The 19,654-nt window shown below is 39.9% G+C and overlaps 1 long non-coding RNA gene across 1 annotated transcript; it reads right to left on the reverse strand.

Annotated features, from left to right (window-relative positions):
- Positions 1-1,220: 1,220 nt before the first annotated feature.
- LOC122551735 lies at positions 1,221-18,286 on the reverse strand. Its single transcript, XR_006312185.1, has 3 exons — positions 18,202-18,286; positions 2,228-2,293; positions 1,221-1,554 (listed from the first exon to the last, which is right to left on the reverse strand). It is a non-coding gene; the product is annotated as an uncharacterized LOC122551735 (long non-coding RNA).
- Positions 18,287-19,654: the final 1,368 nt, after the last annotated feature.

Here is a 19,654-nt window from a genome sequence, read left to right on the forward strand (position 1 = left end):
TAATAGAGAGCTGAAATTTGCACCCTTGCAATTGCACAGATGCAACACATTTGTGGATCCTGCATAATCAATTTCTGTGACACTTACCTGAACATTTTCTATGTGCCTAATGGAGTTTTTGAGTTTAAAAACAAGTAGTAATCAAGTCCAAAGAAAGAATTGTGAAAGAAATTTTGCTTTATTGCTATGTGTTGAGCATGACCAATTTCAGGTGGAAGTGCGCCTCATTCCAAGCAACCAGAGCTCCCTTTGAAAATGGACAGGGACTTATTAGATAAATACTCAGTAGCATGAAGTGATAGCTCTAACTTGCAGCCAATGTCAATTTTGTTTCTACTTACCTGATTATTGGCAATGCCAACAGGATCCTCCTCCAAGTGGTTGCCGAACACATCTCAACAGGAAATGCTCTCTGAGAAACCGCACACTATATGTTTGTGCTTCACGTTTAATGATGTAGAAATGGATATGTGTTCATTCCACTTAGTGTATATTCAGTCTATATTATGTCTTGATTGATACACATCCATCCTTCGATTTTCTGATGGTGAAATACCTCAGCCTATTCAGTGCAATGCAGAAAATGCTCAAAAACTAAAACTCAGTTGCAATGATAAAATGACATAGTGGGGCCTTTCCACTTATGCATTATTATTGATATTCAAACTTCATAAATTATATAGTGCAAATCTAACTCCTGCTGTTATGTGTACCTGTTCCCAATGTTTTATATGTGTTACAAATTCTAAAGACCAAATGCAGGAGTTAAAAGTTTCCAGAATTAAATTTTGTACTTTCCACTGTAAATGTTTACCTGTATAACATTTTCTATTACAAAGGATAAATGTTGAGTTATTTTATGTTAACTGTGAGGAATTGATACAGGCAATCTACTTAAAGATGTCATGAATTGGAGGTGCTGGTGTTGGACTAGGGTGTACAACTTTAAAAATCAAACAGCACCAGGTTATAGTCCAACAGGTTTGTTTAGAAGCAGTTGCTTTCAGAGCGCTGCTTCTTCATCAGCCGATTGTCAACTACCTGATGAAGGAGCAGTGCTCTGAAAGCTACTGCCTCCAAGTAAACCTGTTGGACTATAACCTGGTGTTGTGCGATTTTCAACTATTTAAAGATGAATTGTTATCTTAATAAATTGGCTCACATGCCATTTTACCAGGTTATTAGAGCCAAATGTACAGTGATGAAACATTATCGCTGCTCCAAACATTTATTTAACAAAAAACTCAATACAAAACAAACATATAACAATGACAATCAATCTGCATTAGCGAACAAAAAGAGTGAAAAGCTCACAGCATTTAAGTAGCACTTTTCATTACCTCAAACACTTTCCCACTATTGTACTACTTTTGAAATGTAGCAACTATGGGGTAATGTGGAAAATACAGTTGATAATTTCAAATTTAAAGTGGCAGCAATGAAATACATGAGACAACCTTCTGCTTTCGGCGTTGGCTGAGGAGACATGTTGACTAAGATACTGGAAAAACTTCATTTTTCTTCAAATAATGTTGTGAGATCTTTTACTTCCACCTGAGAAGGCAACCAAATCTTTGCTTAATATCCAGTTCAAAAGATGCCATCTTCAGCATTGCAGGATTGGTTGAGCACTGCGTTGAAATATTGATACCATAAAATCTATCATTTTCATTTTAAAATTTATCAGCATAATCTCAAGTCAACGTACTGGAGGTAATTGAAGGAGTAGTGTTCTGATTTATGCATCAGCGGAAATAATATTTTATGGATCAGTTTCAAGATATAAAATGTGCACTCCTTCACGTGTGATGGTACAGAATTTGAAGCCAGTCTGTATAAAAACTATAGCAATGTACAGCTATCAATCAAAGTAATGATAGTTAGAATTCTAGCTGATCAGAGGACTGTTGCTATGCACAAGCAAATTCCTTTCAGTTTTATTGTGGGAAATCATTATTGTATACAGATAAGTGGCATCAATAATTAAACAAAAATATTTCCTAACAAACTAAAATAATAATATTTAAGATAAATTATCTACCCACAATTGCAAAACTGACAGTCAGTAACACTGCATTAAGAGGTGGCGGTTAGTGCTGTGAGGATTAGTGCCCCTCTCTCTCAGCCAGAAGCTCTGGTTGCAAATTGCACTCAAGGACTTGATGCTCAAGGAAGATCACATACAAAGTAAGTTGATTATAAAACTTCTAAACCTTCCAACACTTACCAAAGCAAGCAATAAGATCAGAAGAGATTCCGGGTCAGCCATGATTTGGAAAGTAAATTGAAGCCTCTACAAAGAACAAAGAACAAAGACAATTTACAGCCCAGGAGCAGGCCCTGTGGCCCTCCAAGCCTGAGCCGATCCAAATGTACTGTCTAAACCTGTCGGTCAATTCCTAAGCATTGTCAATTCCTAAGCATTTGTATCCCTCTGCTCCCCACCGACTCATGCATTTATCCAGACGCATCTGAAATGAATCTACCGTGCCTACCCCTACCACCTCTGCTGGCAACACGTTCCAAATGCCCACCACCCTCTGTGTGAAGTACTTGCAACATGTATTCCCCTTAAACGTTCCACCTCTCACCTTGAAAGCGTGACCTCCCGCTATTGAATCCTTCACCCTGGGAAAAAGCTTGTCTCTATCCACCCTGTCTATACCCTTTATGATTTTCTAAACCTCAATCAGGTTCCCCCTCAATATCCTTTTCTCTAATGAAAATAAACCTAACCTACTCAACCTTTCTTCATAGCTAGCACCTTCCATACCAGGCAACATCCTCGTAAACCTTCTCTGCACCTTCTCCAAAGTATCCACATCCTATTGGTAATGTGGCGACCAGAAATGTACACAATATTCTAAATGTGGCCGAACCAAATGTCTTGTACAATTTAGACTACGACATGATTGCAAAAGTGTGTTTCGCCATAGCAACTCAAACTTCTTGAGAGGTTGGGTGGCTCATTGTGCTGGGTCAGCTGGTTTAGATCACATGGATGCCAACAGTATTATTATTGGAGTGGCTGTGGGAACTGCCTCTATACCCGAACAATGATGGAGAAGTTGATGCTGTGGATTGGACCAGAATTTGAGCAGCACACTGGAAGAGAGTGATCACATTACTAAGGCATAATTCAACCAGCACTGTGTTATATTCAATCATGCTTACTCACAGTAATATCATCTAGTTGATGGCATCCCATTTGTGCACTTTAACATGAATGTCATAATCCAGAACTATGGATTGTGATAGCAAAGGCTCCAATGTTTTTTTCCATCAATTGACTACTTCAGTGGAATCTTTTCCAATCTTGCTGTCTGTCATTGCCATACACTGGAGGGATTTGAATATTGATATTCTAACATTGATATTGTTTAACATGTTGTGTGAAAGTGATAAACCTTTTCATGCAGAACTGTAATATTACACCAAAGTCTTCTATTTAACATGATCATAAAATGGTAGAGTTCAGTCTGCAGTTTGAAAGAGGGAAGGCAAAATCTGATGTAATGGTGTTATGATTAAATAAAGGTAATTACAGGGGCATGAGAGAGGAACTGATGAAAATCAATTGGAAGCAGAACCTGCGGGGGAAGACAGTAGAGCAACAATGCCAGGAGTTTCTGGGTGTAATTGAGGACACAGTAGTACAGAGGTTCATCCCAAAGAAAAGAAAGATAATCGGGGTATGGGGGGGAGGGGGTGGTGGTGGTGGGGGTGGTCAATGGTGGATCTGTGGTGGTGGGTGGGAAGGAGGTGGCATTAGACAGCCATGGCTGACAAAGGAAGTCAGAAAATGTATCTAATAAAAAGAAAGAGCCTATAAAGTGGTTAAGAGCACTGGAAAATCAGAAGATTGGGATGGCTACAAAAACAAACAGAAGATAACAAAGAGACAAATAAGGAAGGAGAGGATCAAATATGAAGATAAGCTAGCCAGAAATATTAGAAATGATAGTAAAAGGTTCTTTCAATACATAAGAAACATATGAGAGGCCAAAGTAGATATTGGGCTGCCCCAAATTGATGCTGGAAGGCTAGGGGTAGGAGATAAGGAAATAGCTGAAGAACTTAATAAGTACTTTGCATCAGTCTTCACAGTGGAAGACATGAGTACTATCACAACAATTAAGGAGAGTCAGGAGGCAGAGTTGAGTATGATAGCCATTACAAAAGAGAAAGTGTGAGAAAAGCAAAAAGGTCTAAAAATTGATAAATCTCTTGGCCCCAATGGGCTACATCCTGGAGTTCTGAGGGAGGTGGCTGAGGAAATAGTGTTGGTTGTGATTTTCAAAAGTCACTGGACTCAGGGAAAGTCCCAGATGATTGGAAAATTGCTGTTGTAACCCCCTTGTTCAAGAAAGGATCAAGATAAAAGATAAGAAATTATAGGCTGATTAGCCTAACATTGGCTGTTGGTAAAATTCTAGAATCTATTGTTAAGGATGAGACTTCTAAGTTCTTGGAAGTGCAGGGTCAGATTAGAACAAGGCAGCATGGATTTAGTAATGGGAAGTCATGCCTAACAAACCTGCTAGAACTCTTTAAAGAGGTAACAAGTACGTTAGACAAGGGAAACCCAGTAGATGGTATCTACCTAGACTTCCAAAAGGTCTTTGATAAGTTGCCTCACAAGAGAGTCAGGTGAGGGTCCATTGTATTCAAGGTGAGAGACTGGCATGGATTGAGGATTCACAGAAGGCAGAGAGTTGGGATAAAAGATTCTTTTTCGGAATGGGAGCAGGTGGCAAGTGGTGTCCTGCAGGGTTCAGTGTTGGGGCTGCAGCTATTCACTTTATACATTAATAATCTGGATGAAGGGACTGGGGGCATTCTGGCAAAGTTTGTTGATGATACAAAGTTAGGTGGACAGGCAGGCAGTACTGAGGAGGTGGGGAGACTGCAGAAAGGATTAGACAGTTTAGGAGTGTGGTTCAGAAAATGGCTGATGAAATTCAACATGAGAAAATGTGAGGTCTTGCACTTTGGAAAAAGGAATACAGGCGGAGATTATTTTCTAAACAGCGATAAAATTCATAAAGTCGAAGTACAAAGAGATCTGGAAGTACTATTCCAGGATCCTCTAAAGGTTAACTTGCAGGTTGAGTCAGTGATTAAGAAAGTGAATGTAATGTTGTCATTTATCTCAAGAGGGTTAGAATATAAATGCAGCGTTGTGCTTCTGAGACTTTATAAAGCTCTAGTTAGACCCCATTTAGAATACTGTGTTTAGATTTGGACCCAGTACTTCAGGAAGGACATACTGGCACTGGATAAAGGTAAAAACAAGGACTCCAGATGCTGGAAACCAGATTCTAGATTCTAGATTAGAGTGGTGCTGGAAAAGCACAGCAGTTCAGGCAGCATCCGAGGAGCAGGAAAATTGACGTTTTGGGCAAAAGCCCTTCATCAGGAATAGAGGCAGAGAGCCTGCAGAGTGGAGAGATAAGTGAGACGAGCATGCCCAGTGGAGATTCATGATGATCCCTGGAATGGTCGGCCTAATATACGATGGGCGGCTGACGATCCTGGGATTGTATTCGTTGGAGTTTAGAAGGTTGAGGGGACACCTAATAGAAACTTACAAGATGATGCATGGCTTGGAAAGGGTGGATGCTGAGAAGTTGTTTCTGTTTGGCAGGGAGACAAGGACCCATGGTACAACCTTAGAATTAGAGGGGGTCAATTTGGAACAGAACTGAGTAGACATTTCTTCAGCCAGAGAATGGTGGGCCTCTGGAATTCATTGCCAAGGAGTGCAGTGGAGGTCGGGACATTAAATATCTTCAAGGCAGAGATTGATAAATTATTAAGGGCTACAGGGAGAGTGCGGGTAAGTAGAGTTGAAATGTCCATTAGCCATGATTAAATGGCAAAGTGGACTCCATAGGCTGAATGGCCTTACTTCCACTCCTATCTCTTATGGTCTTGTGGTCTTATTACCTGAAATTGAAAGTAGGCTTACTATCACGTCATTTTTAATTTTCAATTAAATTTTAATTCTCATCTCAATTGGATTCAAAGGGTCAGCATATCATATTAGAATTCCAGGGCCTGGGCTGGAGATATGTTCAAGTCCTACTATGCCATAGAGTCATAGAGTCCTATGGTACAGTGGTCGGCCCCTTGCCCCAAACTGGTCCGTGCCAACCAAAATGTCCATCCACGCTAATCCTATGTCCCTGCACTTGGTCTGTATCCCCCTAAACCTTTCCTATCTGTGTGTTTGTCCAAATGCCATTTAAATGTTGTTAATGTACTTGCCTCAACCACTTCCACTCGCAACTCATTCCTCAAATGTACCACCCTCTGCAAAAAAAGGTTGTCCCTCAGGTTCCCTTTTATTCTTTCCACTCTAACCTCAAACTGATGCCCTCTAGTCTTCAATTCCCCAATCCTGGAAATAAAGACTGAATGCATTCACCCTATCCATCCTCTCATTATCTTATACACTTCTATAAGATCCCCCCCTACTGTTTCCTATACTCAAAGAGAAAAGTCCTCGCTTGTCCAACCTCTCCTTTTCACTCAGACCCTAGAGTTCTGGTAACATCCTTATAAATTTCTTCTGCACTCTTTCCAGTAGAACATCTTTCCTGCAGCAAAGTGACCAAAACTGAACACATGATTTGGAGGTGCCGGTGTTGGACTGGGGTGTACAAAGTTAAAAGTCACTTAACACCAGGTTATAGTCCAACAGGTTTAATTGGAAGGACATTGGCTTTCGGAGCGCCGCTCCTTCATCAGGTGGTCGTCACCTGAACACAATATTCCAAGTGTGGCCTCACTAACATCCTGTACAACTGCAACATTACTTCCCAACTCCTAGACTGAATGCCCTGACTGATGAAGGCCAGTATGCCAAAAGCCTTTTTCACTGCCCTGTCTACCTGTGACTCCACTGTCAGAGAACTGTGCGCCTGAACTCCAAGGTCCCTTTGTTCCACTATACTTCTTAAGGCCCTACCATTCACCATGGAACTCATACCTTGATTTGACTTTCCAAAATGCAAGACCTTGCACTTATCTATATTAAACTCCATTTGCCATTTCTCGGCCGACTTCTCCAGCTGATCATAGTCTTGCTGCAATTTCTGAGAACCTTCCTTACTGTCCACAATACTGCCTATTAGGGAATTTCAACTAAATTAAACTAAAAGTATGGAACAAAATGTTAGTTTAGTTATGGGAGTCTTTAAACTATTGCTTTTCCATTTGGTCCATTCAGGGAAGGAAATCTGCAATCCTTGTCAAGTATGTGTTGTCCTTCAATTGCTCCCTGACAAATAAACCACACAGTTGTATTCAAGCAGATGATTCACAATGATCGTCCCGAGGGAAATTAAGGATGCACAATAAATACTGACCTGAACAACAATGCCAATGAATGCAATAAGGGGGAAAGAATCCAGCACCAGGTGAGGACCACAAAATGCTGCTTCAAACTAAACTTCTGATGAATCTCAATCAATATTTTCAGAGATAATTTTTCTTCAAGTTTATGATTGCTTGATCTTCAACAATAGATAAAAGGAAACCACCAATTGATATATAGGCTGCATGAAGGATTATTAGGGGTTTTCACAAGTCAGGATTTGCAGGCACACTCATCACCTAGTACAGTTATAAAATGCCAGATAGATCTTCCCAGGAATTTGAAAATTAACAAACTTAATGAAATTGCAATGCTGTTTTCTTTAACTGATATTTCAGTTTGACAATTTAATGTCACTATTTCGGCTGCAGTTAACCAGAGCTTTCAGCAGCTCTCAGCTTTTGAGCAGATCAGTAAATAAATTACAGAAGTGAAGCATAAATAAGTTATAAATTATAGAAACTATAAATAATTCACACCATGCTGATACAAGATAAGATGAACTCTGTGTATATGGGCCAAGAGAATAAACATGGTGTTTTTGAAACAGAAATCTTCCTATCACAATCTTTGGCTTTAAATAGAAGATGCCTTGAAAGTGGAAGTATAGCTTGCAATGCACAGTTAACTCCTGCTGGTTGCAATGTGGACTTCAGATGTACTAGCTGCTGCTTACTCATTTGAATGGTTTCTGCTGTAGATCACCACGGAATCCAAATTTATAACTTTCTAGCACCAGCTAAAACCTGTCCACAGCAGTTAATGCAACCAAGCACTGCTGAAAGGCAAAGGCCATTGTGGCTGCAGCATTCACCAATACATGTGGAAGAAGTGAATCTCATTAAGGAAATAATATAAAGAATGGCACCCCAATTGAAAGAGCAAATGCGAGGTATCCAGATGTAGCATTGGTAATCATGAACATTGGAAGTGGTATTCAGATGAGGAGGTGACACTCTCAAAAGGCAATGGGAGGAGATAGCCATGGACATCAACGGCAGGAGCCATGTCCTGAGGACCTGGATATAACATTACAAAAAGACCAATGAACCTCGCACTTTTGATCAACATCTGTGATACCACCTACAAATACCATACTCTACAAACTGCAAAGGTAACTGAAGCTATTCCTCAAAAAAGCCATATCCCATCACTGACCTATCAATAATCTCGATTGATCAGCAATATTTCTGGCTCCTCAACTAATTTATCAGTGTCTCTCTCTGTATCCTGGAGAATTAGACAACACTCCAGCCTGGGTTGGTAAGTAACAAGTAACATGTGCCCCACACAAGTGTCAGGCAATGATCATCTCTGACAAGGAGGAATGTATCTTTCACCTCCGTGACTGCAATGGAGATGTCATTGTGGAATGTCCTCATTTGCAGCATCCATTAACTGGACCAGCGATATAAACACTATGAATTCAAGACCAAAACTCTCCAGAGCCTGTCCAACAATCCACAAAGTGCAAGTACACTTTGTTCCAGCCCCCATCTGCCACAGTCAGCATTCAGGTTCTCCATAATCAGCACACAAACAATGTGTACTATCCACAAGCTGCACTGCAGCAACTCTGCAAGTGTGCTTTGATAGCACTGTCCAAATCTGCAACTTTTCCAACAAATGTCAACAGAGACTTTGGAACAGACCTGCTCTCCTGCAGGGCACGCACCATTGTGACTTGAAACTGTATCACTCCTTCTTTACTAGAGCTGTGTCATAAGCCTGCAAACCCCTTCCAAAAATACTGTGTGTACCTATATTGCCTAACTCACCCCCATAGATTGCAGTGCTCCAAGGTGATGACTAAGCACGTTTTCAAGGCCAATTAGAAATGTGCAATGAACGCTGATCTAGCCAATGATGACAAAATTCTGTGAAAGAATAAATATAAAGAGACATTTATCATGCAAGGTTAACTGATTGCCATACAAAGTCAAATTCCTGATATTATGGCTGTGTACTGTAGTACACAAAAGAATTTTCCAGGTACCACAGCAGTCCAGCAGACTACACTGAGTAGTAAGGTGTCACATCAGGACAGCGGCAATTACCCTATGGACCACAAGCCTCCTACACATTCTCGACAACGCAACATTTGTATTCCCATTTCTGCCAACCCACCAGTGCCTTGCTGTTGCCTGTCAGCCAGTTAGCTGAATCTGCTGCTGTCTACGCCAAGATGAAGCAGTCGACAGATGGGACATCTCATCCCTGAGCTCCTCAATGTTATCAGACTACAGTCTCTTCACTGACATTCAGTAGCCTTTCACCAATCATGCCATAACCTGAGGGTAACTATGGTTTGGCAAAGGCAGCTAGATTACATGTGTTGAGGGAACTGAAAAAGATGAATGATTTTAGTTTTGTATGCAGTATAAATGATATTATTTCTATATTCAATTTGAAATGTTCATTTTGTGGTGGTTTTTATTTCTGTGTTGTTTTCAGTAGACACTGGGATGGTCAGTGATAGAGGAAAAGTCTGGTGTTGGAATGTTGGTGAATGGGAAACACAGTTGCCTTTATTGGTATCACACAAAGATCTTTCTGGAGAGCCTGTGTTGAAAGCGGCTTAGTAGATTTCCTCTTCCCTTCTTTTACTTCTTCCTCCTTCTACTCATGCTCCAGCTCCTCAGCTGCTTGTCACTTATCCAATGCAAATTCTGTACCCTCATATCACCACAACATGCAGCGAAACACCAGAAATCTTACCACCCATTCTGCTGCATAGCTCCTCCAAAATAAAGACATAAGAGGAGCAACAGGGGTAGATAGTTCAGCCCTTAAACCTTCTCCACCATTTAATATGATCAGGGCTTATCTCATCTTGGCCTCAATTCCACTTTTCTGCTTGCTCCTCATAACCTGTTAAGACAATACTAATTAAAAAATCTGTCTATCTCCACCTTAAATTCATTCAGTCATGGTGTCCACTGCACCTTGTGGGTAATGAGCTTCATGATCCTTTGAGGGATGTAATTCATTCTCATCTTTGTTTTAAATCTGTCACCTCTTAGCCCAAAACTATAACCTCTCAGTCTAGATTGTCTGACAAAGGGAAACATCCTCTCTACGTCCACTTCATCCATCCCCTTTATGTACCTCAATTAGATCTCTTCTCATCTTTCCAAACTCTAGTGAGTATAGGCCTGAACTGTTCCATCCCTCCTCATAAGACAAGCATAAGACTTAATAAGATCCAGAAGACAGAGCATTGTTTCAGTACTCTATTGCAGTTCAAGGCACAGAATGGTTTTCATGGCTTGCAGCTTTGTATGTCTGAATGTTTTGCTGACAGGAAAATACTGTCATACTGTCATACTAGCCATACTGTTATATCCCTTGGCAGTCAGTAGTTACCTTTTAGTTCATCATGGTGTTTCAAATGCAGTTGGCACAGCAAAACTGAAGGCATCACAACAGCAGCAGGGATGCCAGATCCTGACCTGCATTTTGCATGATCATATAACAGGCCAATGTTAAGGAATTGATTTACATATAATGGTACCCTGCACAATGTGGAAATCTGCAATCCTTGCAAAGCCATGTACTGAAATAAAAGATCCTACCGCTCATATTGGAAATCCAAAATAAAAACAGTAAGTGCCGAAGGAAATCAGCAGGTCCGGCAGCGTCTGTGGTGATAGAAACTGCAGTCTGTAGAAGAGTCATATTGGACTCAAAATGTCAACATTGTTTTTCTACAGATGCTGCCAGGTCTATTGTGTTCTCCAGAATTTTCTGTTTTTATTATTAAACTTATTTCTTTTGATGGGCTTTGACAATGTACTTTACTGTCTTTGAGTTGAGACCCGCAACCCCTTAAGCAACAGTGGACAGCAAATTTTGGATGTCGTATAAATCACAGTCTCCATTTGGGAAAGAGCTCAATGCATAAATGTTCATATTCATGCTCATGTTCTCTTTCATAACCACTGACAATTTGATACATACTCTGCTCTGAAGCTATAGCTATAGCTGAACTAGATGATGGATATCAGTAACATTATTTTTTACAAATCTCACACATTTGTTTCTTGCTGAGATTCAAGTAAGAAAGTTGCTCTTTGAACATGCTGGACAGAAGTGACCTTCTATGAGGAACTCTCCTCCTTTCATCCACTTTCTGCTTTGAGCAACTTGTGATGTTCAGTTCCCCCGCTGCTCTTCCAGTTATGCTGTATTTCAAGATGTGCTGAACACTTAAAGTTAGCAAAATAAAATCCTTCACAACACTTCCTGCACTGTTTTGCAATTTGAATGAAGTATAGAAGGGGCCAAAGACTTATAGATTCACAGCAATGAGCAAAAGACATCAAGCAAATTAAAAGCAAAATCCTGCGGATGCTGAACCATCAGCTAACTTCTAAGTAGTCGATGGCTGATGATCCCTTTAAATACATGCTGATGTGGGGCCACTTCCTGCTGCTAAATGTGTGTTCAGCTGTGCAAGGCTAAGGGATGGCATTAGTCAGAATGTTTCAAAATGGCACCACTGGCATCAAATTACCATTGCAAGTTAACTGTCGGTATAATCCACGTGCTCTGCGTATTTCCGGCAGATGGTCATCACACTTGCACTAATAACTTTATCAATTCAATGCGGTTTTCCTCACAAATTTACATGCAGTTTGGAGATGCAATTTTCGAGTTGTAAAGGTACTTAAAATAATGGGCACTAATCTGGTCAATTTCTTGCCTTTTAATCTCCTTTTAATTCATAGATCAAGCTGAGTTAAAATATATTATTATGTTTACGACGATAAGGAAAAGAAATTCAAGAGTAGTATAACCGGCTGACATCAATAAAAAGTATCCCTTTTAAAAAAATAATTAAACTCGAAACTTATTAGCTATTGTCACCTATTATTATGTCACTTAAGCGAATAATCATTGATTGTATCCTTAGTTGTTTGCCACATGATATTATAAAATACAGACAACAGTTTTAATCCCAAGAAGCAGCAGGGGAGGGATTCCACTTGATGACAGATTCACATTCATTTAATGATTAGTGAGACAGGCAAACAAAATGACATTGGAATAATCCCATTCATCAGGCACTGCAGCCTTCATCGCCACTTCAGCAGAAATGATTTTAAGCCATAAGTGAAAACAAATTTGCAGATGTAGCATATCGTGAAGTTATCACAACGGCATCAATTGCTGTGCAGGCTCAGTGTTCTATGTACTCACAACAGACAAAATAACATGATAGCACCAGTACAAGCAATTAAAATCAGAGACAAGGTCAGGAGATCAGCTTGTAACCCTCAACTGATACTATTAAGAAGCCAAATATTCAGTTTCCCCCATCCATTATTCAAGTTGCTTCCCATGTTCACTGGTGTCAGATGGGGACCGATGAGTGAGTTATACTAGAGACAGTAAGCGGATGTTAACTTCCCACTGAGAGAATTTCTCCAGGTCGAATAAAAACGTTCCACTAATCATCTACCCCATGAAACTGCCAGCTGTGGCCTCTAGTAGGATTATAATTCTCATAGACCTCTTATGGAGCTTTTAGCTAAATGAAAAATCTGCCATAGCCTAGGGAGAAGGGAGCAAGCAGATAAGAAGCAGAGTGTTTACTAAGAAGCTGTGCAACATAACAGGTTTTTGTGATGTAAAAATCATAAGGAAACCATTAGGTTAAAAAAAAGATCTATGTATTTACACGTTTCATTTGCAGCAGTTTTATGGGCTCATTAATTTAACATTCCTCTGTACTTTTTTCAGGAGTGCTATCCTTAGGGTGTCTCTGATTTGTTATTCTGTTGCACTTTTTCTGTTGCAACACTTGACTAAATAGTGTAAATCTCAGCATCTCTGTCAAATTTTGCAAAATTGTGGAGTACAATGGACCCTAGTTTCTATAGGCTTGCTTTGTAATTGTGGGCACATTTCTGTGATCTTAAAGTGTATCAAGACATAGCAGCAACAAAAATACTCCGAACAGTTGCTATGAAATAAATATGACAGTGATGTTTCATGAATTATACAACTTGTTTAGTTCAGAAAGAAAAATGAATGTCCCTGGAAGATTCCAGTGGACGATGGCAACAGGGTGCCAAATTAGACCCTGATTAAAGGCGCTGGCACAAGCTGAAGGATGGTCCAAACCTAGAATCAGACAAGCCTAGTTGATATGTTATTATTTTCAGTTCATTGCAGAGGAGGATGGAGCTGAAGCTTATGTAAATTAGATGCAGCATCTGCAATTTTAGTCATGGTAGAGTCAGCTATTGGAGGGAGTGGCAACATATAGCTCATTGCAATCGAAGGGATTTTTTCATTCCTCCAACTTCTCTGCCGCCCCCCCACCCCTCCCCAAACTGCGGGTTCTTGCCTTAAATTTTCTTCAGGGAAAATAGTCAGCTTCAATGTTTTTTTTACATTCACGTGTAATTGTGCACATTGTGATATATTTATTAAAATATTGGTTGCACAACTCCCTGGAAACAGCATGTGAGCCTAATCTAAATTGCGTGGCAACCAAATTTGTGCCAACGTAGTGCAAATGAAAAGAGCTGCCGAGCAGACTATTTGTGCCAATTGTAATAAATCAATATGTGCTCGACCCTAGCCTCTATTGTCAAGTTGAACTCAGTTCAAATATATTTTTCTTAAGTAAAGTTAATATTTCAGCCCTCTTTGTGATGTCATTGTACAAGGGCTAAACTTATGAAACAATGTTTCCATTTAGGTAGATTACAAAGAAATTGGATCCCCAAAAAATTGGGTATCATCTGCAGGCTGCTGTTATGGGAAAACAATCATGGACAGTCCAGCTATCTAATCTAGAGTTATCAGTAATATTACTTTCAACTTTCAACACTGACTGACTTTCAACACTGATCCAAACTATTAAGCATTCCTTTGTTTAAATTGAATAACTCTGTTCCTAAGCTGTGGTGTCTAAGTTGGATCTGTCTCTGGCCCCTTCTTTTGAAAAATTTCTAGTGGCTGTCCAGAACACAAAAGTGTATACCAGAAATAATATGTACCTGGCCAAAGAATTTGTTGGGATATATTCAACCATTGCTAACTCTCAGAGCCAACTGAGAGGAAGATATTTATTGATCCCAATTTCAAAGGATCACACAGAAGGTCAGACATTTTTGGCCTTACTGTTGAATAGCTGTTTATCTTTCACTACCAATAGAACCAAGAACTTTTAATCAAAATTTCCCATCTATGATGTACTATTACATCATGAAGACAACAAAATAATTTGCTCCTTTTCATTTTGGTGAGATTAAACACAGACTGAGCAGATCACCTCCACTCTATCTTAGGAATTGCCCCAATCTTCCAGTTTTTTCCCATTTCAATAAATCACCCCACTCCTGCCCTAACATTTCCATCCTTGACCTGCTACACTACTGAGCTGTAAGTTGGAGGAATAGCATCTCATTTTCCACTTAGATACTTCACAGCCTCTAGGACTCATCATTGAATTCCACAACTTCAGAGTTTGACCTTTGAAATCTATTGTATACCCTTACTCCCCCCGGCCATATCTTGTTTGTGCCTTCTTAGTTTCGCTCTCAGGACAACTTTTCACAGCTAACATTTGTACTTACTTTAGATCATCTCTTTACCACCATTATCAATGCCTTTGTCTTTTGCTGTGGGCCCACTCACTGTGTTCTCCTTGCTTCTCCTCTCCTTGTGTCCTAACATAAAACAACATAATTCTCCAATTCCTTTCAGTTCTAAAGAATAGTCATATTGGACCAGAGAAGTTAATTATTCCTCTCTCTGCAGGTGATGCCAGACTGCTACTGAATTTCTCCATCACTGTTTCTATTTCAGATTTCCAGCATCGGCAGTATTTTGTTTTTATATGTGAATAGTTTTGCCCGCCCAGGATTTCATTTAATTTTCTGTAGGATGCCCCCTTAATGAGCAAAGCTAACTGGTGACCTGAGTTGTAAGTCTTTGACACACCCAACTGCCAGTCCTTAACAGAAGCACAACTGCTGAGATTTTCTTCATACAGGAGACATCAAGAAAGTTGAACAATGATTGATCTACTCAGCACATCCCAGATCATTTGGATTGCTACATCAATATTAACCTTATTCAAATGGTTACACATTCAATGCATGGCAATTATTTGTACATTTCCCAATTGGCAATACTACCCTCAATTCTACTTCAAGACACAAGACCAATGCTTTTATCCTTTTACTGTCTCAAACTGCCTAACCAAAATAAACTTTCACAAGTGAATAAGGCATCATCCAACCCAAATGCTATTCATGGGATCATCAGCTGAAGGTAGCTAGTTGTCTGAACATAAACGACATGGTCCAGTAATTCACAGTGCCCATCAGTCGATGGCCATAAAGGCAATGCTGATGTATCTGCAGGACTTATTTTTGCGCACGTAACCACTTGAATGGAATGATTGATGACATGGTCAGGCTTTGCCCTGAGAGATAGTGTTCCTCTAAAAACATGTTGTGCTTGAGAGGAAGGTGCTGATCATTGAATCCCTGGAGATTGACCCTGTGTGACCTCATAAGCATGCTGACCTGCAACTCCTAATCTAGATGTATTGAAGAAAATCAGTCTCAAGCTATCAGTGTTTAAGGCCTAAATATTTCTAAGTAAGAACCTACATACTGAAAATAAGGGAACAGATTCTCTTTCCAATAATACTAGAGCATTAAGAATTTACTGACGTCAGTGGTCAAGCTTAGGTATCATTTTGTCACACATGGCCTGTATATTAGTCAGGAATGCTTCATCTCACATATTAACTTAGACAGAATTTTCTTTTATGAAGGCTGTTGTTTTTATTATTGTATCTGTTCAAACTTGACAAAACAAAATATTGTTGGAAGACATGTCACTGGAAAACAGAAAGACTGAATCATTGTTATGACCACTTGAACTGGAGCTAAAGATTTGATGGAGAGCTAATGAATTGTGTGAATGAGATAGAGTGAGATAAATTATTACTAGAGGAAAGCTCAAATAACTCAAATGATTCTGAGGAGAATTGCCACCCTCTGATTTATATAGAATGTTGAGTGCCTTTCCTGCCCATTTATATTTCAGGCTGGTGGACTCCAGAGCATTAAATGAGTCTCTTGGAGGATAGCACTGCCAAATTAGCAAGTGTGAGCCACGCAGCTTGCTGACAGCTGGAGAAGATGGTATCTCCTCCCTTCAATGGCAGTGTTTAAATTTCCCACTGGAGCATCTCAGCCTCCAAAAGCAACATCAAAATGCATCCACTGTCCCGCAGATCACAGCATTGCCTCATTTCCCTCACAGCACTCCTGGTGAAATCAGGGCTGTCAACAGTGAGAAAGCTGTGAGGTAAATGCAAGAGCAAGTCAACATTGTTGTACACTGGTTTATTGGTTTTAACAGAAGTACTTATGATAAGTGTGCTGTAAGGGCCCCACCATGCTGTTTGACTCCCCTCAGGTTACAACGTTTGGATGAGGTGTGAATAGGACAACCTTACATACAAAACAACCCAACAGTAGCTCATCTTTGCATATAGTAGCGTAGAAATGCTTAAATCTAATAAGACATCGTACTGAGCATTAGATAATGTTTCATTTTTGGTTAAATACTTATCAACGCGTATTCTCCTTCTACTGGGTTGGATTTTTCCGATGTAAGCACAGCCAGGATAGGATTGATGCAGGATGAATTGATTCCATTCTTGCTGTAATATCCAGATGCAGTTCTCATTAAGCAATTGCTGTGAATTGCCATCCATATAATGGTCAACAGTTGAAAACTTACAAACAGGGAGGTGAGTTTTCCTATATCAGACAGGCATTTGAAATCAAATAGCTTTTGCTGAGAGTGAGGTGCGCACATAATATTGATAGGCTGGATGGTCACTTGCACATTGGAGTGCCCTCCCTTTTGTGTAAAAGAGATGCTCCACAAACCCCCAATTTGCAGCTATCTGCATTGAACCAGGAAACTGAAACAGGGCTGTGCCACATTCTAACTAAGAATGATCAATGCTGGCATATGACCACTTCTGGAAAATGGTGCATTGTGCTAGTGAAGTGGAGGAATGATGTTGACAAATTTATAGGTTCAAAATTCCATCTCTTATCCACCATTTCATACCACTGTGAACGTCCTATAGTTCAAGAAATAGAATCATACATTTTTCCAGCAATACTTCATGGGGAATGCGACTGAAATTGTAACATGGTTGACTTCCGATAAACTGGTTTGCCAAGAAGTGTAATGCTTGAATCAGGATTATTCATAGAACAGAATTTCTATAAACTGCAGATAAAAAAAATGGCCAGTTTGAAAAGCTGTGTTGGAGCTCATTTAATTATTCATTCAGGAAACTGCACACAAACAAAAACAGCACAAAAAATTCTTTAACAAAGAAACTGATCAGATTTTTTAAAAATGTGCTGTTATCTACAGCTGGGGGCTTGGCAGGGCTGTGCAAAAGAGTGGAAAGCAAATAATTAGGAAATGCATTAGGTTTTCAGGATTTCCTGTTTGTGTTATATGATAATCAGAAATTTTATGCAGTTGGAGCTAAATAGTTCCGTCCATTTTACCTTGATGTTTGAACTTGATATATGTTTAAATTGAACTGGCTGAAAGCGAGATTTATATTTCCTATACATCTGATGATAAAATTCCAGGTGAAGTGAGAGTTTTATGATCAGTGTAGATCGAGTGCAGTAACTTCTGCAGTGCCCTCCTGCAGTGATTACTATCAGTTTGCCTTAATAAGTGTGTGTAAACCAGACATGTACACAAAAGAGTTGCTCAAGCATGATTTATGAAGTAGCTGAACTGACCTTTTATAGAATTATTGTAAAATCGTCACACATGTCACCATATCGTCAGAACCTTTTGTGGTTATTTGTAGCCTGCTCTCCTAATTATGAAATTCAAGCAGCCTGAAAGACAAAAACATCTCCTCTGTTGGTGTTCCTTAGATTAGAGAGCACGTAGAAACAATTAAAATACATTTGGTACATTCAGGCTTTCAATATAAGCTGCTTTGTTACAGAATTCTGTGTAAGTGTGACCTGGTGGCATAGCATACTATTCTGCTGCCATGCTGTGGCACAGGCAGGTACACAAACTTTGGGGTGCTAAGTTCCTAATTTGACCTAAAATTAAGCTGAATGAAAAAGATAAGGAGATTAAGAGGGAGCAGATCAACTGACATCCATCTATTAACCAGATGCAAAAATCAAGAATCCAAGATCCAAATTTTATGGCGTGATATATTGCATCTGGACTAAGCCTCTTCTGCCATTAAGCTCTTCAACCATTTACTGAAACAGACTCGCTAGCACAGCCACATTTGCTTACCTATCACCTCCATCCTCACCCCCATTCACCTATCGTACTCTTTGCTACCTTCTCCGCAGCCCCAACCCCACCCCCACTTATCTCTCCACCCTGGAGGCTCCCTGCCTCCATTCCTGATGAAGGGCTTTTGCCCAAAACGGTTGATTTTCCTGATCTTCGGATGCTGCCTGACCTTCTGTGCTTTTCCAGCACCACTCTAATCTAAACTCACTTTTCATTTAGTACTTGGATGCCATCCCCCTCCCATTTATGTCTCAGCTCCCTTGGACCACCTCCACATTCCTGATGAAGAGCTTTTGCTCAAAAAGTCGACTCCCCTGCTCCTCAGATGCTACCTGACTGGCTATGCTTTTCCAGCACCACACTTTGTAACTCTGATCTCCAGCATCTGCAGTCCTCACTTTCTCCCTGTGACTTGAGACAGAAGGAAAGGCAAGGAATGGTTTAAACCCTCTGATCTCCTGTAACACTACTTGATTAAATGTCCTTCAGCTGTGTTAAGATCTCTATTGAGACCAAGAACCATATTTTTCAAAACAAAGAAACCTGAAATCCCAATTTTTGACTGAAAGAATAAAGCTGCAAGATTCCTCATTGTTTAAAAAGTCTTCACAAGGGTCAATCAAAGTGGACACTAAATATTATCTTCTCTAAGCATTTAAATTAGTGAGTTTTGAGATGATTTGTAGCTCAGGTTGAGGTTCTGGATGTAGGTTTGCTCACTGAGCTGGAAGGTTCATCACCATACTAGGTAATAATCACCAGTGAGCCTCCGGTGAAGCACTGGTGGCATGGCCCGCATTCTATTTATTTGTTTAGGTTTCCTTGAGTTGGTGATGCTATTTCCAGTGGTGACATCATTTCCTGTGGTGACCTTTACTGGCATAAAATTCACAAAAGAAGAAGAAAACAACAAAAAAACTGCCATTC

This window comes from Chiloscyllium plagiosum, chromosome 7, assembly GCF_004010195.1.
Source record: "Chiloscyllium plagiosum isolate BGI_BamShark_2017 chromosome 7, ASM401019v2, whole genome shotgun sequence".
Classification (NCBI taxonomy): domain Eukaryota; kingdom Metazoa; phylum Chordata; class Chondrichthyes; order Orectolobiformes; family Hemiscylliidae; genus Chiloscyllium; species Chiloscyllium plagiosum.